The following is a 23,921-nucleotide window of genomic DNA, read 5'->3' as shown; positions in this document are numbered from 1 at the left end:
TGGGAAGCAGAGGCTGCAGTGAGCCAAGATCGTGCTACCGCACTCCAGCCTGGATGACAGAGCCAGACTCCATCTCAAAAAGAAAGAAGAGAAGAGAAAAGAAAAGAAAAGAAAAAGAGCCAAATTGCAGAAAGGACACAGGTCCAGCTAAGAGTCAGGAACACCAGTGCCACTGGGTCTCCCCTTCATCTGCTGTCCATTCTTCTCTGCAGATCAGCTTTATTATCTCTTACTCTAGATTGGCATCTGCCATACAGTCACCACTGTATGTAGCTCTTAATTTATATATTTTAATGTCCAGGCCAGCCAGATGTGGTGGCTCACATATGTAATCCCAACACTTTGGGAGGCAGAGATGGGAGAATTGTTTGAGCCCAGGAGTTGAGACCAGCCTGGGTAACAAGTAAGACACTGTTTCTACAAAAAATAAAAATTAAAAAAATTAGCCAGTTGTGGTGACATGCACCTGTAGCCCTAGCAACTCTGGAGGCTGAGGCAGGAGGATCACTTGAGCCCAGGAGTTTGAGGCTGCAGTAAGCTGTGATTGCGTCACTGCACTCAGCCTGGATGGCACACAGTGAGATCCTGTTCAGGCCATGAGAAGAGCAGACTTTCAAGTTCCCAGGAGGGCCTCTGATTGGCTCATCTTGAATCGGGATCCACCTGGACTAAACCGTTGCACGAGCAGACTTTCTTTTTAAGTTCCCAGGAGGGCCTCTGATGGGCTCATCTTGAATCAGGAGCCACCTGTACTGACGTGTTGGAAGAGCAAACTTTCAAGTTCCCAGGAAGGCCTCTGATTGGCTCATCTTGAATTCAGAGCCACCTGGACTAACCAGGTGGAGTCCAGGGGTGGTATAAAATTGCAGTCTCTAGCTGAACTCCAGCTTGAAGTGGAGAGAGGAGGCGTTACCACAAGAAGAGGGGGTTCTATTCTTCGAAGAAGGGCTAGGACAGAGCAGCAGATGTTCTTGACTGGAGGAAAAGGTAAGTGTGGCTTTGTGGGCCAAGCTGCCTAGGAACCTCCGGACACCAGAAGACGGGACTCTTCCTTCTGCTTCACCCCACCCGCACCCTGGGAACTCTTCAGGCTTGTGAAATGTGTAATCCCCTAAATGCTTCTAAATATGGAAACAAGTAACCACCCCCCTCACCCAGTTGTTCTTTCCCCCAAATTAAAAGGAAAGTTGGGAGAGGAATCACAGGTTTTCTTTTTAATTGATGGATTAGAAAAGAAGAAAGTGTTTAATCCCAGTGGCTAGAGTATAGCATTGCATCGAATGCAGCCACCTCCTAGCTTTTTAGGTGTTGCTTGTGGAAAGTGCTAGGTTCACCTGAGAGGTCTTCTGAGCTCAGTGTCCTTTTAAAAACAACGTGCAGTTTTCCAGTGGAAAACCCAAAGTGCCCTGAGGTGCCTGCTGACTGGGCAAGTCAGTGTAGGGGAAACCGCCTGCTCCACAGCCCTCCCCTGGGCACATTTCGTTCCTGGGTTCCTGTAGTGCCCCTCAGCCCTGGTTAGACCACCTAACTAGCAGTATAGGGGACAGGGTGGCCAGTAACTTGAGAGGGGACCTGAGGCTGCAAAGCCCCACCCAGACACAGACTGGTTAGGAGCCAATGGTTTCAATTCCCTTTCTTGGGAATCCAGAGTGGGAAAGGTGAGTGAATGACTCGCGGAGAGCCAGTCCACGACCAGACAATGGCTGCTGGAGCGCTCAGGGCAAACGGACCTGGGAATCCAAATCGGGAAGTGCAGAGATAATGGACTGGAGAGGCCAAAGTTGAACAAATGGACTGAGAAGGTCATGAATGAAGGGTTGTGGCAAGAACGTGCTAAGAGAAAGCAGTCACTGAAATAAAGAAGATACAGTGATTCCCATTCTGGCTGTAAATTCGAACCACCTGGGATAATTACAAATACCCCTTCCTGGGTCCCTGCCAGGTTTAAGAGTCTCATTAGTGAGAGGAGGGGAGAGCGGAGGCACAGAGACCAGGTAAGTCACGGCACGGGTGGACTCTCCTCTCTATCCCCTACCAGCCCCCCAGGCCTTCCCTGCCCACCGCAGTTCCCCTCCGTCCAGCCCCTTTTCCCTCGATGGGGCTACTGTGCATCCATTAATTCGTCTGCTCGCCTCCACCCCCTCACCCATTTGCGGGGAATTGCCCCCCAACCCCTAATTCCGCGGAGTGAACAGCGAGAGCACTCCCAGGCAGCCAGAGCCCGGGCAGGCCCGACGTGGCCTGCGCGCACAAGACGCCTGTCCTGGAAAATGGTCGTAGCTGGCAGTGGTCTGTTAATCCTCTCAACAGAAAGCAGCCCCACGAGTCTGCGGGCCCACCGGCCGGCTCTATCCACAGGGTGCACCCAAGCACAGAGAAGGTGGAGGTGGAGGGAGGGGAGGGGGTTCCGACGCCCTGAATCCTGGGGTCCAGTTGTTGTTGAAGAGCTGCAAGCGCGCCCTAGTCCGTGCTGCTGCTTCTTCGCCACGACTCTGAAATGTTTTAAATAAGACACTCACTCACAGCTCAAGTCCGCCAGCGGTGGCTTGTGAGCTCCAGCTGCCTTCTTCGGGCCACCTAAAGGAGCGCAACCCGCAGAGTGCGCACTCTTACACGCCCATCGCCTCTCCACTCCCTGATCAATCAGCCAACATTTGTACCTGCACTGGCGCTAATGATGCTGGTCGGGCTATGCTAGGAGTCATCTCTACCCTTAGGCACCTCATTCCAGGAAGCTGACCTCATTTCTCTGCTCCTGGTAAGATACCCTGTGGCTGTGAATTTAAAAGAGCATTTGTGTAATTTATTTTTTCTGTAAGGAAAAGGTGTTTAGAGTGGCAGATGAGAGTGTACCTAAAAGATGCCCGACAGGTTCTTTTCTTTTATAATAAGACTACAAAGAAGCAATCATAGAAAGAAACAACCATAGTGACTATGGTCAAACAAAACTGTGAACCCAAGTGTCTATACTAAAGCCAACTTGTTGTTGTTGTTTTGAGATGGAGTCTTGCTTTGTCTCCCAGGCTAGAATGCAGTGGCAGGATCTCTGCTCACTGCAACCTCTGCCTCCAGGGTTCAAGTGATTCTCCTGTCTCAGCCTCCCAAGTATCTAGGATTACAGATGCCTGCCACCAAGTCCAGCTAATTTTTGTGTTTTTTAGTAGAGATGGGGTTTCACCATGTTGGCCAGACTGGTCTCGAACTCCTGACCTAAGGTAATGCACCCACCTCAGCCTCCCAAAGTGCTGGGATTACAGGCGTGAGCCACTGCGCCTGGCCTAAAGCCAACTGTTAAAGCAGCCACCAGGGAATTCAGTGTGAGTGCAACAACAGACTCCCGCCTCTCTCCGGAAGATATAAAAACAAGTCATTGGGGGCACAAAGACGAGCACATAAAAGAGTAAAACAACTGATGTTCAAGTAATGCCTTTAAGGTTTTTGCAATTTATTTTTTTGAGACAGGGTCTTGCTCTGTCTCCCAAGCTGGAGCGCAGTGGTGTGATCTTGGCTTGCTGTAGCCTCTGCCCGCTGGGTTCAAGCAAATCTCCCACCTCAGCCTCCCGAGTAGCTGGGATTACAGGTGCCTGCCACCACTCCCGGCTAATTTTTGCATTTTTAGTAGAGAAGAGGTTTCACCATGTTGGCCAGGCTGGTCTCGAACGCCTGACCTCAGGTGATCTGCCTGCCTCAGCCTCCCAAAGTGCTGGGATTACAGGCATGATCCACTGTGCCTGGCCGGTTTTTGTTTGTTTTTTGTTTTTGTTTTTGAGATGGAGTTTCATTCTTGTTGTCCAGGCTGGAGTGCAATGGTGCGATCTCAGCTCACTGCAACCTCTGCCTCCCAGGTTCAAGAGATTCTCCTGCTTCAGCCTCCCGAGTAGCTGGGGTTACAGGTATGAGCCATGAGCCACCATGCCCGGCTAATTTTGTATTTTTAGTAGAGACAGGGTTTCTCCATGTTGGTCAGGCTCTTCTTGAAGTCATGACCTCAAGTGATCCACCTGCCTCGGCCTCCCAAAGTGCTGGGATTACAGGTGTGAGCCACTGTGCCCAGCCCTTTTTTTTTTTTTTTTTTTTTGGAGACAGGATCTCTGTCACCCAGGCTTAAGTGCAGTGGCGCATTCACAACTCACTGCAACCTTGACTTCTGGGGCTCAGCTGATCCTCCCACCTCAGCCTCCCAAGTAGCTGGGAGTATAGGTGTGCACCACCATGTCTGGCTTTTTTTTTTTTTTTTTTTTTTTTTTTTTTTGTAGAGTTGAGGTCTTACTATGTTGCCCACGCTGGTCAAATTCCTGCCCTCAAGTGATCTTCCTGCCTTGGCCTCCCAAAGTCTTGGGATTACAAGCATGAGCCCAGCCTTTTTTTTTTTTTTTCCTAATAGTCTTTATTATTTTTTTAATAGTCTTTATTGTTTTAGAACAGTTCTATATTTACAGAAAAATTCTGAAGACAGGGGAGTTCCCATATGTCCCACATTCAGTTTCCCTGATTATTCACATCCTACCTGAGTATGGGGCATTTGTTACAATGAATTTGTTACACTATTATTAATGACAGCTCATACTTTATTCAGGTTTCCTTAGTCTTTCTTTAATGTCTTTTTTTCTAGGTAGCCCCTCCATGAAACCAGATTACTTTTAGTCATCATGTCCCCTTGGCTCCTCCTGGTGGTGGCAGTTTCTCCAATGTTCCTTATTTTTGGTAAGCCTTAGTCCATACGAATATATTCTGGGGGAATTATAGATGGGTTTGACAGAAAGCATTTTTAAAACCAAAAACTACAAAAGAAGAAAGTCACAATCAGTTGATCAGTTGAAAGTTACTCTATTCCAAACATCTTGGCAAACATTAAATAATCACGTTTCAGAATCACACCAAGCCAAAAACAACAACAACAACAAAACTGCCTTGAGTTATGGACATCAGGAAGCAGTAGCTTTGCACAAAAAGGGTAAGTTTAAGGAGAACGTTGTTTGAGGTGAGGCTTGGTAGATTTTTAAACAAGGTTAGAGAAGGTTTCTACACACATTAACCTGTGACATTAAATATCTCTCTAAATAAAACTTTATAAGCAAGCAGAGACTTTTCCTTTTATTTAACAGAACTGTTGGAAGAAAACAAACAATACTTTGAGTAGAAATAGAAATTCCTGATGCTTTGGGAATTGTTTTAGTACTTTTTCTAATACTTCAGGCATTGACTAGAGGAACTGAGACTAGAAAATATTTTTACCTGTTTAGTCAGTATCACGTATCTTCATCTGTTTGTTCTCACTGCTGAAGCACACACTTAAAATAATCATCATACATTTATGCACACAACCCCTTCTCCCGTGCGCTATACAAACCTATTAAGCTATTTTTCTGAATCAAATTTCCACAACTTTAAAGAAAAAAAAAAAATCACAGAATAACATGTTTTTCAAGGCAGGCATTTTAAAAGCTAACTCCAACTTGCCCTGTTTTAGGCTTTGTATTACAGTGTTTAACTTGCTTTCTTGGGTAGTCAGTCTGGAAATGAGTTCATCACCTGATATAGGATGGCTGTATTTTAATATTTTCTGTCTCTAATTCGCTTGGTTAAATGCCTAAAGCTAGTAGTCTACTAGTGCTGAAGGAAGAGGGGAAGCATTTATGGCTCATTAGAACCAATCCCCATGGTTTCCAGGTCAGCTGATTTTCTCACTACAATACTTAACAGCAAGATGAGAGGCTTTAACAACATCATGTCAGTAAAGCCATTAATAATTCAGAAGAAATTTTAATTACAAACTTAAAATAATTACATAGTTGTAAATTAGTCTGTCACTAAGACCACTACATTTCACTTTGGGAGACCTTGTAAAATGTAAGCTAACACTGCTGGAACCTTGAAACAGAGGTCATCCAGATCAACAAGCATGAGTCAGTCCCTTCTGCTAGCTTATCATCCCCTGATTTGAGTTTATGAGATGAGCCAATAGAGACCAGAAGCTCATTTTTTCTACCTAAAACTAAGTCTCAGCCTGTCACTTTCCTTCTGACCCAGTTACAGCTGCTTCTCTGGTATGTGCTTCAATCCTCTTCACTGGGCACCATTAAACACTGGACTTGGTAGCTGTCCATGCATGTGACCAATTTCACTATCCATCCTCTGGCTTCAGTGCCAATTTTAAGAATGCAAATTCCTACGTGGCCAGATTTCTATAAAGAAGGCAAATTATTTTATTCTGGCTAAAGTTAATCATATTATTAACATCTTCTAAAATTAGCCTTTACATTTACTGCTTTAAAAAAATTCCAGGCCGGGTGCAGTGGCTCACACCTGTAATCCCAGCACTTTGGGAGGCCAAGGCGGGCAGATCACGAGGTCAGGAGATTGAGACCATGCTGGTTAACACGGTGAAACCCCATCTCTAACAAAAAAAATACAAAAACTTAGCCGGGTGTGGTGGGGGGCACCTATAGTCCCAGATAGGCGGGAGGCTGAGGCAGGAGAATGGCGTGAACCCGGGAGGCGGAGCTTGCAGTGAGCAGAGATGCTCCACTGCACTCCAGCCTGGGCAACAGAGCAAGACTCCATCTCAAAAAAAAAAAAAAATCCAGCAAACATAAAATTTAGGTCTAAAAGATGCCAATGATTTAAAAATCTACATAGATCTAAGATCAATGCCTATGTATGAGTGTAGCTACTGCCACAAGGCATTCTAGTCATAGCCAGCCTAGGGAAGTGTGAGCTGAATACAGGTCCTGTGCCACAAAACCTCTGACTGAAACAGAACTACGGAAGTGAGAAGCATTAATAGATGTGCACTATATTTATATAAGCTGCTCTCTTCAGCATTAAAACAGCTGATCTACTGTGTCAATCTGGTAGAGATCAGTTGGTGCCATATGTAAAAACCAACAGGTTAACTGACCAAACTTCTCCAGATTTCAATTGGTTCTATGGGATCAAATAGACATGATATGTTCATGATGAAAACAATAATCTTAACCATGTTTAAGAAAAAATATATAAAATTTTAGTACAAGTACTTATTTTACTTCTGTACTCAAAAAGGGTGAGAATCCCAGCTACTCAGAGACTGAGGTGGTTGGATCACCTGAGCCACAAGTTCAAGACCAGCCTGGACAATATAGCAAGACCCCTGCCTCAGAGAAAATTGAGATTTAAATTTTGTGATTTCCTCTAAGTGAATAATGGTAAAATTTAACAAACTAGCATAGCTCAATTTACTGAGCTACAAAATATAACATTCAGCTGGGCATGGTGGCTCATGCCTGTAATCTCAACACTTTGGGAAGCTGAGGCAAGAGGACTGCTTGAGGCCAGGAATTTGAGACCAGCCCGAGCAACACAATGAGACCTCATCTCTATAAAGTTTTAAAAAAGGAGAAAATCTTAGTGTACTTTAATTTATGGCAGGTGCTATATATGAGAGTTGAAGTCTTCTGTACCTCCACAATGCCACATTTTCTTACTCACAAAGGATGGTTAGAAGCTAGAATACAACTTTTTTGTTATTTATAAATGCTGCCAAAAGAAGAAATGTTTATTGAATTTCAAATGACACAGTTGTAAATTGGCAGTTAGCAGCTTTCCATGTAAAGCTTCATCTCAGCATGAAAAACTTGATTAGAGTCCAAACTAGCCAAGGAAAATTCAAGTGTATGATGCCTAGAAGTCTACTGTGTGGCTGTCTGAAATGTGTATTGTACCATGGTGTTATACATCCAGTCAGGCTTTTGAAGCTACCTGTAACAGTCACTGTTGTAGGGAGAAACAGCTCCACAATTAAAAAATAATCTAAGTGAGGCCAGGTGCAGTGGCTCATGCCTGTAATCCCAGCACTTTGGGAGGCTGAGGCGGGCGGATCACCTGAGGTCAGGAGTTCGAGACCAGCCTGGCCAAGATGATGAAACCCTGTCCCTACTAAAAATACAAAAATGAGCTAGGTGTGGTGGCAGGCGCCTGTAATCCCAGCTACTTGGGAGGCTGAGGGAAGAGAATCACTTGAACCTGGGAGGCAGAGGATGCAGTGAGCTGAGATTGCACCATTGTACTCCAGCCTGGGTGACAGAGCAAGAATCCATCTCAAAAAAAAAAAAAAAAAAAAATCAGAGTGATATTAAATATACATGTTAGCACCTTTGGCATTTTAGTCCAAATCAATGTTGACAAAGTAGGGACTTAACTCTTTTCATCTTCATTTTTCCAAAAGCAGATTCACCCAGCACCTTCATCTTCCTCTATAATATACAACATTTTTGCTTCAACTACTGAAATGATTCCTTCATTCTGAACTTCAAACAAGTAGAGGGCTTTCCAAGTCCCTAAGGCAAGAAGCAGTTCCTTATCAAATTCATTATCAAGGCTGGGTGTGGTTTCTCATGCCTGTAATCTCAGCACTCTGGGAGGCCAAGGTGGGTGGATCGTTTGAGTCCAGGAGTTCAAGGCTAGCCTGGGCAAAATTGTGAAATCCCATCTCTATAAAAAATGCAAAAATTAGGCTGAGCACAGTGGCTCATGCCTGTAATCCCAGCATTTTGGGAGGCCAAGGTGGGCGGATCATGAGGTCAGGAGATTGAGACCATCCTGGCCAACAAGGTGAAACACCGTCTCTACAAAAAAAATACAAAAATTATCTGGGCATGGCAGCACATGCCTGTAATCCCAGCTACTCGGGAGACTGAGGCAGGAGAATCCCTTGAACCTGGGAGGAGGAGGTTGCAGTGAGCCAAGATCACACCACTGAACTCCGGCCTGGAGACAGAGGGAGACCCTGTCTCAATTAAAAAAAAAAAAAGTAATTAATTAATTAGGTGTAGTGGCACATGCCTTTAGTCCCAGCTACTTGGGAGGCGGAGGTGGGAGAAGAGCTTCAGCCTGGGAGGTCGAGGCTACAGTAAGCCATGACCGAGTCACTGTACTCCAGCCTGGGTAACAGAGTAAGACTGTCTCAAAACAAACAAAAATATATATGTATTTCACTATCAAAATCCACAACCAGAACTCCTCACCCCACTCTCTTGACTGGCTCCTCTATGTAACTGCCTTCTGAGCCCTTCCAGTCTTGTGCAAACCTCTCTGGGATTTTGGATTGGGTTTTTGTACATTCCACTCTGTTGTCAGGCCTGTTAACTTGATTGTGTGAGCCTGCCTTCAACCTCAGGCAGCTAGACTTCAAATTTCTAGGCCTCTTGTTTTTCTATATTTTTGTCTTAATTTTGTTAATTTGTGACTCAGACTGGCTGTGTCTCCCATTTGAGGGTTCCTTTCATACATGTTTTTCATTTTTGTTATGCCATTTCTTTGATCCATCTCCATCTGTATTTATGTCATTGACTTTCTCTTGTAGTTTTTTCCTTTACAGTTGAGGTGGAAGCCTGCCAACATCCTCTGGGGTTACACCCCTTACGCTACAGACTTTTGGTTTTGAGATAGTCTCACTCTGTCACCCAGGTTGGAGTGCAGTGGCATGATCTCAGATCACTGCAACCTCCACCTCCTGGGTCCAAGTGACTCTCCCATCTCAGCCTCCCAAGTAGCTGGGATTACAGGTGCACACCACCACACCTGGCTAATTTTTGTATTTTTGGTAGAGATGGGGTTTCACCATGTTGTCCAGGCTGGTCTCAAATTCCTGACGTTGACTGATCCACCCGCCTCAGTCTCCCAATATGCTGGGATTACTGGCGTGAGCCACTGTGCCCAGCTGACATTACAGACTTTTGAAGCAGCCAGTTTTGGGTTTGATAATGAGCTCATTGAAGCAATCGGTTCCTTTTGCTGCTTCGGAGCCTTATTTATACATTTTTATGAACAGCCAAAAATTTCCTTTCGATTTGCCACCACAACTGACCCTGGTTTGCCTTCTCCTCAGAAATCTGAAAGACTATTATCAAGCACCTCATTGGCAGAGTGTAGTCCTTAGATGTCTCCAGGAGGTGCATACTCTGACTTGAAAGTTTTTATTACCAGCTGTGACATTTTTCTGATCATTGATTCAGCTGCCTTTACTATTCTCTCCAAGCATCTCCTATTGATTGCTATCACCTGTTGACCAATCTCTACATATGTCTTCACTGATTCTCCCATTCTCACTATCCTCTTTCCCTCTATCTCTTGTATTTTCTGGAAGTTGTTGGAAATATTAGGATGGTAAAATTCCTGCAGTTCAGTGTCAAATTTCTTGAAGAACTGATAAGTACTTCAGTTCTCATTGAGTAGTGCTGTCTTCTGCCATTGGTGATGTTTTCTCAGCTTGGTGTGCCTTTTTCAACATCGACTTTTAAAAACATGTATGTTTTTAAGACATACGGCATCATTTTCTCGAAATACTGATGTGCTCAGCAGTCTTTTTACAATCTCAATTGTCTTTTACTTGACTCAAGTTACTTCCATCAAGTCTCTGTCGGTGGTTGTGCCTTCTGGGCATCATGAAAGTGACATTTCCTCTCCTGTTTTTGGTTTTGAACATGCCCTTGTAACTCCACGGTGATCTGAAAGTTCAAGACCTCAAAGAAGGTAACTTAATGCTGCCCAGCGTGACCACTCATTTTGTTCACAGAGAGGGAAGGAGAGTTTTACGTAACGTATTCTTTTTCCTTCCAGTTCTTTTTAGGTTGGCATTTCTTCCAAAGATTCCTGAGTTGTTTTGTACAGCTGACTTCAATCTCAGTCCTTTCCTTGGCAGATATGATGAATTTCTCAAGACTACCAATTTTCTAAGTTGTCAAACTGATTCCAGAGTTCTGGGTCCAGGTAGGGACGCGAGTCCCTATCCAGCCACCCACTTGCCTCCTGAGTTTCTGGCGGCCGCCGCCCAGCTCCGTAGGCTCCTCAGCGGCTCCTCTTTCCGGTACCTCCTCACCAAGATGGCCGGAGGAACCCGCGCCGAGGCCTGCAGGGCCGCCGGCCTTGGGTACTTGAACGTTGTGAGTAACCCGGCATTCGCGACTCCAGCGGCGCAGGCACACGTTTCCCCAGGGTAGGGGTGTGGGGCGGCCCGGGCGTAGCCACGGCACCAGCCAAGGAGGGAAAGACAGAGAGGTCCGGACGTCGCTCGCCATCTCTCCGGAAGCTCCAGTCGGGCCGGGACCCGAGCAGAGAGCCGCGCTGAGAAATCGCCCCCTGCCGCCGCGGAGGCCGTCGGCCAGGCCCACGGACTGAGCGACCGGAGGCGGAGCCTGCAGCCCGGCACGGGGAATGGAGCGCTCTGGGGTTGCAGGGGCTGGGGAGCCGGGAGCCGGGCGCCCGGAATAGAGTTCCCCCAGGAGTAGTCCGAAGCAGTGTCCTCCTGGGAGCGCCCAGGGAAGAACCTGGAGGTCCAAGCTGTGGGCTCTTAAGAGAAGGGAGGCGGCCTATTGAAGGTCCTAGAGGCCCGAGGTAACAGGGCTTCAGGGACCACTAGTGCGTCTTTCCTGCTGACACCTCAGGCCTGTTACTGAAAACAAAGAAGCACCCAAGGAATGTCAGAAAGCCACAGGAATAAGTTTGAAGGGGCTGCCATTGGTTGAATTTTGTACAATTTGACAAGTATTTATTTTAAAACATTCAATTAAAAATAATCCATGGGTTCATATTACCACGACTACTACACTAATACTAATATAAAAGGAGAGATAAGTAAAGGTGCTTTTTCAAAACAGTAGAATGACAACCAATAAATACAGGAATTATAACATTGGAAATTCACCATTTTGCAACAATCGTGGTAATAATTGATTCAGCCAGCCGGATGTGGTGGCTCACGCCTGTAATCCCAGCACTTTGGGAGGCCGAGGCAGGCGCATCACGAGGTCAGGAGATCGAGACCATCCTGGCTAACACGGTGAAACCCTGTCTCTAATAAATATACAAAAAAATTAGCCGAGCATGGTGGCAGGCGCCTGTAGTCCCAGCTACTCAGGAGGCTGAGGCAGGAGAATGGTGTGAACCCGGGCGGCGGAGCTTGCAGTGAGCCGAGATCGTGCCATTGCACTCCAGCCAGGGCGATAGAGCAAGACTCTGTCTCAAAAAAAAAAATAATAATTGATTCAGCCAAGAATCACCAGTGGAAGCTAAAACTCTTAGGTGAAAGACTGGGAATAGGTTATTCACACAGTCTTAAAGTAGTACCTCCTAGATTACTTATTAATTATAAAGGGGAAATTTTTCAGGCAATGGAGATATTTGCTGGACATTGCGGTAGCCAAAAGTCAAACTTAGCATTTCCAGTAATAGGACAAACTGAGACTGTGTGCCTCCTCGTGTGAGGAACGGGAAGAACACACATCATCTGGGTAGTATTTCTAATAGGCTTAACCTGATTAATGAAGAAACAATCAGACAAATCAAAATTGAGGAACATTCTGCAAAGCAATTGACTTGAGTTCTTAAAAGATGGCTATGTCTTTTGTATTTTATTTATTTGTTTTTTGAGACAGGGTCTCACTCTGTCTCCCAGGCTGAAGTGCAGTGGTGCAATCTTGGCTCGCTGCAACCTCCGCCTCCCAGGTTCAAGCAATTCTCCTGCCTCAGCCTCCCGAGTATCTGGGATTACAGGCACATGCCACCATACCTGGCTAATTTTCGGATTTTTAGTAGAGCCAGGGTTTCCCTATGTTGGCCAGGGTGGTCTCAAACTCCTGACCTCAAGTGATCCACCCGCCTCAGCCTCCCAAAGTGCTAGGATTACAGGCGTGAGCCACCGTACCTGGCCAAAAGATGGCAACATCATGAAAGAACAAAGTGATAGGGCAGCAGTCTGCAGATCAAAGAAGATTCAAGAAACTACAACTTAATGCATGGTGTGATTCTGGACTGGATCTTGGTTTGGGTCTTGGTTTAGGAAGAAAACACAATTATAAGAGACATTATTGCAGAAGTTGGATAAATTTGAATATGAACTCAGATAATATATCAGTTTCCTGGGTATAATAATTTTATCGTAGTTATGAAGGAGAATGACTGTTCTTAGGACATACAGACAAAAGTATTCACAGGGGAAGTGTCTTGATGTCTGCAACAAATTCCCAAATGGTTCACATATATGTAATATATATACATTTATATACACGTAAATGTAGACATATGTAAATATATGTGTGCGTGTGTATTCAGAGAGAAGCAAATACAATGTGACTTTTGAACAAAGTCAAGCATTCTGACCCACATATAAATTTTGAATCCCCAAAAACTTGACTACTAATAGGCTACTGTTGACTAGAAAAGTCTTACTGATAATATAGTTATTTTGTATATTATATGTTTTATATACTGTATTCTTACAATAAAGTAAGCCAGAGAAAAGAAAATATTAAGAAAATCATAATGAAAATACATTTATGGTACTGTACTGTACTTACTGATACTGTAAGTTTCAGTTGTCTTTATAAGATGAATCGTCTGTCTGAAATGGTGGGCAACCACAGCTGCAGACCTCAATCCGTGGTACGTATCAAGCAATTCAACTTGTTCTTGTAATGTCATGACTGACTTTTCTTTGCTTCTTAGGAGCACTTCCACGATTACTAGAGGCATTCCGTGTGGGTCCCATGGTGTTATTCAAGATTTACAGCATTGCACTAAACACAATGAAAGACATGTGAAAACTACAAGTGATCACTTTTTACTATAGTATGCAGTTTACTGGAGATAGTAACTGCTCTTGTGGAGATGATTAGCGTCACAGGCATTTAAAGCAGGTACTTGGTTTTTATGAATTTTAATTTTTTATAATTTGTGGGCTGGGTGCGGCGGCTCATGCCTGTAATCCCAGCACTTTGGGAGGCTGAAGTGGGTGGATCACGAGGTCAGGAGTTCAAGACCAGCCTGTCTAACATGGTGAAACCCCGTCTCTACTAAAAATACAAAAATTAGCTGGGTGTGGTGGCGGGCGCCTGTAATCCCAGCTACTTAGGAGGCTGAGGCAGGAGAATCGTTTGAACCCAGGAGGCAGAGGTTGCAGTGAGCCAAGATTGTGCCATTGCACTCCAGCCCGGGTGACAGGGCAAGACTCCATCTCAAAAAAATAAATATAATAGATGTATGTATATTTATGGTAGAACATGATAAAATAGACTAATATCTACATGTATTTTATGCATTCTTGACAAACCAGTGTTGTTCAAGGGACAACTATATAACAAAATGCTAAAAAATGGTGAATCTAGGTGAAGAATATGTGGGTGCTCATTGTACCATTTGTGCAACTTTTCTATAAATTTGATATGTTTTAGGACCAAAAGGTCTGTAATCCCATGCACGCCTGTGGTCACAGGTACTCAGGAGATTGAGGCAGGTGGATTGCTTAAGCCTAGAAGGTGGAGGCTACAGTGAGCCAAGATTGCACCACTGCACTCCAGCCTGGGAGAAAGAGTGATACCTTTTCTTTAAAAAAATAATGAAATAGGCCAGGAGCAGTGGCTCATGCCTGTAATTCCAGAACTTTGGGAGGCCGAGGCAGGTGGATCACCTGAGGTCAGGAGTTCAAGGCCAGCCTGGCCAAAATGGCAAAACCCCATCTCTACTAAAAATACAAAAATTAGCCAGGCATGGTGGCACATACCTGTAATCCCAGCTACTTGGGAGCCTGAGGCAGTAGGATCTCTTCAACCCAGGAGGTGGAGGTTGCAATTCAAAAACAAATCCTGATTTATGTCTCTACCTTCAAAACACAAGCACAATCTGACCGCTTCTTACCACCTCTTCTGCTCCCAATTAGAGTTCCCAGTGGGTTCTTCCACATACCCCTTACCCATCCCCCCGCTCTCCTCTCCCTTGCCCATTTGAGGTGCTTCCCTGAGTTCCCTGGCTGCTGCTCACCTCCCTCCTGGCTTCTCTTCCCTGCCAGCCCCTTAGTGTCCGAGCCCCCTTCTCCCTCCCTGGAGTGTCTCATGCACAGCTGGGGCTTTGCTCAGCATGGACTGCTGACAGCTCCCCTAGTTGCACCCAAAGTGCTGGGATTGCAGGCATGAGCCACCACACCCGGCAAGATGCTCTTTTTAATCTTTTTGTTCTTTTAATTTTATTTTTTAAATTGACAAATAATAATTGTATATATTCTTGGGGTACATTGTGATTTATTTTTATTTTTTTTAAATTTATTTTTAAATTTGAGATGGAGTGTCACTCTGCTGCTCAGGCTGGAGTGAAGTGGTGCTATCTGGGCTCACTGCAACCTTCATCTCCCAGGTTCAAGCGATTCTCATGCCACAGCCCAGCTAATTTTTGTATTTTTAGTAGAGACGGAGTTTCACCATGTTGGCCAGGCTGGTCTTGGGCGCCCGACCTCAGATGACCCACTCACCTCAGCCTCCCAAAGTGCTGGGATTACAGGCGTGAGCCACAGTGCCCGGCCTCATAGATGTTTTGATATATTTATAATGATCAAATCAGAGTGGTTAGCATATCCATCATCTAATTTATCATTTCTTTGTGTTGGGAATGTTCAACATCCTCCTTCTGGCTATTTGAAACTAACGTCTTATTAACTTTAATTGTCCCACCATGATCTAGAACACTAGAATTTATTCCTCCTCTCCAGCTGTAATTTTTGTTTTCCTTTTTTTTTTTTTCTTTTTTTTTTGAGACAGTCTCACTCTGTTGCCCAGGCTGGAGTGCAATGGTGTGATCTTGGCTCACTGCAACCTCCACCTCCTGGGTTCAAGCGATTCTCATGCCTCAGCCTCCCGAGTAGCTGGGACTACAGGCACACACCACCATATCCAGCTAATTTTTTGCATTTTCAATACAGACGGGATTTCACCATATTGGCCAGCCTGGTCTTGAACTCCTAACCTCAGGTGATCTGCCTGCCTTGGCCTCCCAAAGTGCTGGGATTTCAGGCATGAGCCACCGTGCCCGCCCAGATCTCTCTCTGATATAATGATTTCCTTTCCTTTGGATAAATGCCCAGTAGTGGGATTGCTGGATCCTATGGGAGTTTGATTTGTAATTTTTGAGGAACCTTTATACTGTTTACCATAGTGGCTGAACTAGGTTTACATCCCCACCAACACTGTTTAAGTGTTCCCTTTTCTCTGCATCCTCACCAGCATTCATTATTTTTTGTCTTTTTGTTAATAGCTATCCTGAGATGACATGATACCTCAGTGTGGTTTTGATATACATTTCCCTGATGATTAGCGATGTTGGGCATTTTTTCATATATTTTTTGGCCATTTGTGTGTTTTCTTTTAAGAAATGTCTGTTCAGATTATTCCCCCCACCCCCCGCCTTTTTTTTTTTTTTGGACACAAAATCTCACCGTCGCCCAGGCTGTAGTGCAGTGGTGTGCAATCACATCTCACTGTTGCCTTGTCCCCCAGGGCTTAACCAGTCCTCCCACCTCTGCCTCCTAAGTAGCTGATACCACAGGCATGTGCCACCATGCTAGGCTATTTTTTTGTACTTTTTGTAGAGAAAGGGTTTTGCCATGTTGCCCAGGCTGGTCTTGAACTCCTGGGATGAAGCAATCTACCCACCTCAACCTCCCAAAATGCTGAGATTATAGGTGTGAGCCACTGCACCTGGCTCATTTGCCCATTTTTAAATTTTTATTTTTGTTTGCTTATCTATTTATTTTTCAATTTATAGAAGAAATTGCACCTTTAGCATATTCCATTGAATCATCTTCAACATTAATTTTTTTTTTTTTTTTTTTTGAGACGGACTCTCTGTCACCCAGGCTGGAGTGCAGTGGCCGGATCTCAGCTCACTGCAAGCTCCGCCTCCCGGGTTTATGCCATTCTCCTGCCTCAACCTCCCGAGTAGCTGGGACTACAGGCGCCCGCCACCTCGCCCGGCTAGTTTTTTGTATTTTTTAGTAGAGACGGGGTTTCACCGTATTAGCCAGGATGGTCTTGATCTCCTGACCTCATGATCCGCCCATCTCGGCCTCCCAAAGTGCTGGGATTACAGGCTTGAGCCACCGTGCCTGGCCATTAAATTTTTCTCTGAACGAGGCCTCTCTTTTTTTAACTCTATCCAAATTAACAAAAATTTTAATATTTCAACAGTTTTAGGGGTACAGTGGTTTTTGGTTACATGGATGAATCATACAGTGGTGAAGTCCGGGCTTCTGGTGTACCTGTTCACCCAGATAGTCTACCTTGTCCCCAACAGGTAATTTTTCATTCCTCATCCTCTCCCATCCTCCCCTCTTCTTGGTCTCTAATGTCCGTTATATCCCTCTATATTCCTTTTTATCCCATGGCTTAGCTCCTGCTTATAAGTGAGAACATGTAGTATTTGGTTTCCTGTTCCTGAGTAACTTCACTTAGGATAATCATTTTTCCATTTTTAAATAGCGTTGCTTCGTTTTTTTGCTATTGAGATGTTTGAGTTCCTTGTATATTCTGGATATTAGTTCCCTATTGAATGAGCAGTTTGCAAATCCTTTCTCCCATTCTATAGATTGCCTTTTTACTTTGCTGATTGTTTCAACTTTACTGTGCAGAAGCTTTTAGTATGATATAATCTCATTTGTGTAGTTTTGCTTTTTATCGCCTGTGCTTTTGAGGTCTTATTCATACAATATTTTCCTAGACCAGTGTCCTGAAGCATTTCCCCTGTGTTTTCTTCTAGTAGTTTTATTGTTTGGGGTCTTACATTTAGGTCTTTGGTCCATTTTGAGTTGATTTTTTGTATAGGGTGAGAAATGGGGTTCTAGTTTTATTCTTTGCCTATAGATATCTAGGTTTCCCAGCGTCATTTTTTTTTTTCGATCTTGGCTCACTGCAATCTCCACCTCCTGGGTTCAAGCAATTTTCCTGCCTCAGCCTCCTGAGTAGTTGGGATTACAGGCGCCTGCCACCACACCTGGCCAGTTTTTTGTATTTTCAGTGGAAATGGGGTTTCACCATATTGGCCAGGCTGGTCTTGAACTCCTGACCTTAAGTGATCTACCTGCCTCGGCCTCCCAAAGTGCTGGGATTACAGGCGTGAGCTGCCATGCCTAGCCTGTTTTTTTGTTTTAAGTTTTAAGAGATTTGGCTGGGCGTGGTGGCTCAAGCCTGTAATCCCAGCACTTTGGGAGGCCAAAGCGGGTGGATCACGAGGTCAGGAGATCAAGACCATCCTGGCTAACACGGTGAAACCCCGTCTCTACTAAAAAATACAAAAAACTAGCCAGGTGAGTTGGCGGGTGCCTGTAATCCCAGCTACTCGGGAGGCTGAGGCAAGAGAATGGCGTAAACCCGGGAGGCGGAGCTTGCAGTGAGCTGAGATCCGGCCACTGCACTCCAGCCTGGGCGACAGAACGAGACTCCATCTCAAAACAAAAAAAAAAAAAAGGTTTTAAGATATTTAATTTTATCATGGTAAAATATACAGAACATAAAATTTAATATTTTAAGTATACAATTCAATGGCACTAAGTGTATTCACATTATTTCAATAATTTTTGGCATACAGGTGGTTTTTGGTTACATGGATAAGTTCTTTAGTTGTGATTTCTGAGATTTTAGTGCACCCATCACCCAAGCTGTGTACACTGTACCCAGTATGTAGTATTTTATCCCTTACCCTCCTTCCAGCTCTCCCCCCGAGTCCCCAAGGTCCATTATATCACTTTTATGCCTTTCTGTCCTCATAACTTAGCTCCCACTTATAAGCCAGCACCATTTGTTCAAAAGATGGTCATTTCCCCAATGAGTATTCTTGGCACCTTTACCAACAATCAGTTGGCTGTAAGTATGTGGATTAGTTTCTGGGTTCTCTATTCTGTTCCATTAGTCTTTGTGTCTGTTTTTATGCCAGTACCATGCTGTTTTGGTTATTACAACTTTGTAGTATATTTTGAGGCCTGATAGTGTGATACCTCCAGATTTGTTCTTTTTGCTCAGGATTGCTTTGGCTATTTGGGGTCTTTTCTGGTTTCATACAAATTTTAGGATTTTTTTTTCTATTTCTGTGAAGAATGTCATTTGTATTTTGATAGGGATTGCATTAAATCTGTAGCTTGCTTTGGGTAGTATTGTTATGTTAATAATATGAATTTTTGCAAATCCGTGAGCATGGGATGTCTTTCCATTTGTTTGTATCCTCTTCAATATCTTTCTTTTTTTTGAGACGGAGTCTCGCTGTGTCGCCCGGGCTGGAGTGCAGTGGCCGGATCTCAGCTCACTGCAAGCTCCGCCTCCGGGGTTTACGCCATTCTCCTGCCTCATCCTCCCGAGTAGCTGGGACTACAGGCGCCCGCCATCTCGCCCGGCTAGTTTTTTGTATTTTTTAGTAGAGACGGGGTTTCACCGTGTTAGCCAGGATGGTCTCGATCTCCTGACCTCGTGATCCACCCGTCTCGGCCTCCCAAAGTGCTGGGATTACAGGCTTGAGCCACCGCTCCCGGCCCTCTTCAATATCTTTCATCAGTGTTTTGTAGTTTTCCTTGTAGACATCTTTCACCTCCTTGGTTAAATTTATTCCTAGGTATTTTATTTTATTTTATTTTATTTTATTTTATTTTATTTTATTTTATTTTTTGACAGCTACTGTAAATGGGATTGTCTTCTTGATTTCTTTTTCAGCTAAGTTTGTTGTACATATATGGAAATACTACTGATTTTTATATGTTAATTTTTTTATCCTGCAACTTTACTGAATTGATCAGTTTTAAGAGTTCTGTGGTAGAGTAAGTTTTTCTATATATATGATCCTGTCATCTACAAACAGGGACAATTTGACTTCCTCCTTTTCCATTTGGATGCCTTTTATTTCAAGTTCTTGCCTAATTGCTCTGTGTAGGACTTCTAGTACTATGTTGAATAAGAGTAATGAGAGTAGACATTCTTGTCTTGTTCCAGCTCTTAGAGGAAAAGCTTTCAGCTTTTCCCCATTCAGTAAGATGTTAGCTATGGGTAACTTTTTTTTTTTTTTTTTTTTTTTTTTTTTTTTTTTTTTTTTTGAGATAGAGTCTTGCTCTGTAGCCCAGGCTGGAGTGCAGTGGCATGATTTGCACTCACTGCAACCTCTGCCTCTTGGGTCCTGGTTCAAGCAATTCTGCCTCAGCCTCCCGAGTAGCTGGGATTACAGGAACATGCCACCACGCCTAGCTAATTTTTGTATTTTTAGTAGAGATGGGGGTTTCACCATGTTGGCCAGGCTGGTCTTGAACTTCTGACCTTGTGATCCACCTGCCTCAGCCTCCCAAAGTGCTGGAATTATAGGTGTGAGCCACTGCGCCCAGCCTGCTGTGGGTATTTTTAATCTTTTTGAAAGTAGATTGTAGTCACTGTCTAATCTCTTGTATTTCTTGCAAAGCACTCATTGCTAGTCTTTGAGTTCTTAATATTTGTTTTTTCATATAATTTTTAAAAATTTTATACCCTTAGATCTGCATATTGTTTTTTATGTAGTAAAACTTTGTATTTGGCTTTAGATAACTTGGTTAACATGGTTTCCTGTTTATTTTTTACTTCCTTGAGTATAATTTTGCGGATGTCTTGGCTCTTACTGATAATTTTCTTTATTGGGAGGAGTATTATAGTTTATGTAATTTTTTTTTTTTTTTTTTTTTTTTTTTTTTTTTTTGAGATGGAGTCTCACTCTGTCACCCAGGCTGGAGTGCAGTGGCGCAATCTCAGCTCACTGCAACCTCCACCTCCTGGGTTCATGCCATTCTCCTGCCTCAGCCTCCCGAGTAGCTGGGACTACAGGTGCCCGCCACCATGCCCAGCTAATTTTTTTTTTTTGTATTTTTAGTAGAGATGGGGTTTCACCATGTTAGGCAGGATGGTATCAATCTCCTGACCTCATGATCCACCCGCCTTGGCCTTCCAAAGTGCTGGGATTACAGGCGTGAGCCATCACGCCTGGCCTTATGTAAATGTTTTAATGGATTTCAAAAGGAGTTAGTTTCTTACAGATACTTTAAAAGCAAGTAAATAAGTAAATAAAGGAGTGGGTTATTGGTGGTATTACTGGCATTACCATCAGAAGGCCCTTCATATTTGAGAGGCCACATGGGGAGGTGCACCAAGGAGATACTCAGATAAAAGACACCAAGTGGCCTGCAGTGGTACTAAAGATGCAAACTGGGGCCAAGTCCTGTGGGGCCCTGGGACAAAGTTAAAATGTTGTGTCTTATCCTGAGAGCTGTATCAAATGGGGAGTATTGAGGAGTATTACAGGGAAATAGTATCATCTGATTTGGTTTTTAGAAAGATTATCTGAGTAAGGAGATTGGCTTTGGTAAGCTGGGCAGGGCAATCAAATGGGGGCTAGAATTCAAGTCTTTCAAATAACAATACATGTTGAAGATGCTCTAAAGAGCCTAAAGTCTTCCTGTAGAGCCACTTTGTTGCACTTGTGCCTCTTGTGCCCACAGACCCACAGACTCAGGTCATGCCCTAAGCTTTACTTGTAGGTAGATTCCCACCAGTGAGGACAATGTCCCTTGGATTTGTGGGTCTTAAGGTACAGAAGAAACGGGGGTATATTTGGATAGGGCACAGACTTTGGCACCAAATACAACCTGGGTTGATTTTGGGCTCTGCCATTTCCTAGCTGGATGGTCTTGAGCAAGCCATTCAACCTTTCTGAAGAGTCTCACATTTAGACCAAGACATGAGAGGCCTCTGCCCTGGGTCCCCAGCTTTAGAGGGCTATACTGTGGTCCTCATCCAATATGCCTCTGTCCATAGCAGGAAGGAGTCCTTATCTGTAATTAAGGCTTACACATGATAGTCTGTATGAATGGTGTTCCCCAGAGTTGTGCAGTGCACAGCCTGTACGACTGTACAATGTGGGTTGCTAATAAAAGTAGCAAAGAGAAGCAGAATTGAGAATGCTGAGGATGTAGAATCTAGACTTGGCAGGTGTCAGGATATGACTGGGAGAATAATGGGAAATTTGGAGAGTTGAGAGGTCAGTTTTAGTTAAGACTTTGGGCCGGGCGCGGTGGCTCAAGCCTGTAACCCCAGCACTTTGGGAGGCCGAGGCGGGTGGATCACGAGGTCAGGAGATCGAGACTATCCTGGCTAACATGGTGAAACCCCGTCTCTACTAAAAATACAAAAAACTAGCCGGGCGTGGTGGCGGGCGCCTGTAGTCTCAGCTACTTGGGAGGCTGAGGCGGGAGAATGGTGTGAACCCGGGAGGCGGAGCTTGCAGTGAGCCGAGATCACGCCACTGCACTCCAGCCTGGGAGACACAGCGAGACTCCGTCTCAAAAAAAAAAAAAAAAAAAAGACTTTGGCCTTACCAAAGAGCCACCCAGAGCTATCCAGCAGCCCAAACTCATGAGGGAGGTCAGGGCTAGACATGGCTTTGGAAATCATTGGCATTAGGGTCATAGTTGAGGCCTGGTGGCTGAACAAGTCCTTTGAAGGAAAGCTGATAGTCTGTGGAGAAGACTGGGTCAATTCTTTTGGGGGCATTTGTGTTTAAAGGACAGGAGGTCACAAAGGGGCTCATGAAAGGGGGCAGGGTCCTGGGACAATGGAATGTTCCTGGCTATGCAGTCTGGGAGCAGAGGGTTTCTAAGGCTTCACAGAGGTCAGTGAGGACAAGGATCCCTGGCCTAGAAGCTGACTGTTTTTGGAGAAATAAAGGTACAGGTAAGTGAGTGGTATGGACCTTGAAGCTAGGAGGTTGTCTACACCTGCAGATATGTGGTGGTGACAGGAAGGAGTGGGAAAGGCAGAGCAGGGTCAGGCTGGGGTGAACCTGAGAGCACGTGATGGGGAGAAGCCACAGGAAAGGGTTAATGGATGAAGCATGTTCCACAGGAGCAGCACAGGGTGTACATGGAGAGTGAGAGTCGGGAGTACCGAGCAGCAGGGGTGTGTGTGTGTGGTAAAGAGAACAAACATACAGGAAGATGGTTTGAAGTGTAGCGAGGGAAACTGGGCAGGTTCTGTGGACCTGGGATTGGGCTTCTCAGTAGAGGAAAGCAGACCTCTGCTAAGACCTCTGGAGTGGGGATGAGACGCTGGGGGTATCTAGAATTTAACAAAGCTTTGTCTTTCATGTCTTCTGTGTTGTCTTCATGGCTCTGACAAGAACATGCACTGGATTATGTGTGTTGAACGTGTCTTCAGGGCTTCATGTCCCCCTGCATGGACATGATGTATGTATGGATGCACCATCCCATGGACATGGGATGTTGAATCCCTATTATTTTCAGAGTGCAATGGGAGACAAAGATGACTAAGAGTTCTCCAAGCTTAAGAAGCTTACAAGAGCATGAGAACACACAGCAAAGTTGCTAAGTTGTGTAGCTGGGTTGGGTAAACCAATACTTTGACAAAATTAAGATTCAAAATAGGCAGGGAGAGTGGGTTAAACAGTTCATTTAAGATGGCTACACTTCAACTGCTGTGTGAAGCATTAAAAAAAAATTGCATGAATTGCATGAAGACTGGAGTTAGTGGATCTGATTTGGCAGAAGTTCACAAAAGAGGACAGTATGTGGTCCAAGACTAGTCTTGGACTCCTTAGTGACCTAAAGCTTTGCATATGTCAAGAGTAATAATGATAGCTCTTATTATTGCTGTGTCCCGAATGCCTGGCACTTTCACTTATGTAGCAATTTTTTTATCCTTATATCAACCTTATGCGGTATCATCAGCCTGTTTTATTGACGAAATGACACAGGAAGATGAAATGGCTCATCAAATCACACAATTGGGAAGTGAGGGAGCCATGTTGTTTCCAAGCCACAAGCTCTCAGTAAAACTCAGCTGCTTAAAAAACTAATAAACCTTGGTGTGCATTTATAAAAATAGCATGTCCAGATCGTGGGGCTCCTTGGTGTCTTTGTGCTTGGCTTGCATGAGCCGGATCCCATCTGGAACAAATTGCTCATTTCTAGAGATCCCAATATGAATAATGATGCTCTAGGTGTGAACAGACGGGGGCGCAGTGGGGAGTAGTGGTGGACGGGGCCTGGACCTGTTACAAGAAGGTTCATGGAATTAAGAATAGTCATGTGGCACAGGGGAATTTACTGC

General features: G+C 44.5%; 1 long non-coding RNA gene across 1 annotated transcript; it reads left to right on the top strand.

The window, feature by feature from the left end:
- Positions 1 to 10,858: 10,858 nt before the first annotated feature.
- LOC139357901 (uncharacterized) lies at positions 10,859 to 23,819 on the top strand. The gene is made up of 3 exons (XR_011611916.1): positions 10,859 to 10,922; positions 13,483 to 13,673; positions 23,540 to 23,819. It is a non-coding gene; the product is annotated as an uncharacterized lncRNA (long non-coding RNA).
- Positions 23,820 to 23,921: the final 102 nt, after the last annotated feature.

This window comes from Macaca nemestrina, chromosome 13, assembly GCF_043159975.1.
Source record: "Macaca nemestrina isolate mMacNem1 chromosome 13, mMacNem.hap1, whole genome shotgun sequence".
Lineage (NCBI taxonomy): Eukaryota > Metazoa > Chordata > Mammalia > Primates > Cercopithecidae > Macaca > Macaca nemestrina.
Note: the sequence above shows the minus strand (reverse complement) of the source record. Positions and strands in the feature narration are given on the sequence as shown.